We start from the raw sequence: 252 nt of genomic DNA on the forward strand, positions 1-252 counted from the left end.
CTCCTCCATCAGGCAGCTCCACTGCCGTCTGGGCACCTTCCGACAACCCACCAGACTTAAGCCCGCCCCCCGAGCATTAAGCCCGCCCCCCGAGCATTAAGCCCGCCCCCGAAAATTAAGCCCACCCCCGAAAATTAAGCCCACCGACGAGTAATGCACCCCTCGAGGTTTATTAGAGAAGGTGGGGGGGGGGGGGGGGGGGGGCGCCGCCGGCGGCGCGCAGAGGTCCGCTCCGACGCTCTCTTAGCCAGC

Source organism: Engystomops pustulosus, unplaced genomic scaffold (genome assembly GCF_040894005.1).
Source record: "Engystomops pustulosus unplaced genomic scaffold, aEngPut4.maternal MAT_SCAFFOLD_549, whole genome shotgun sequence".
Lineage (NCBI taxonomy): Eukaryota > Metazoa > Chordata > Amphibia > Anura > Leptodactylidae > Engystomops > Engystomops pustulosus.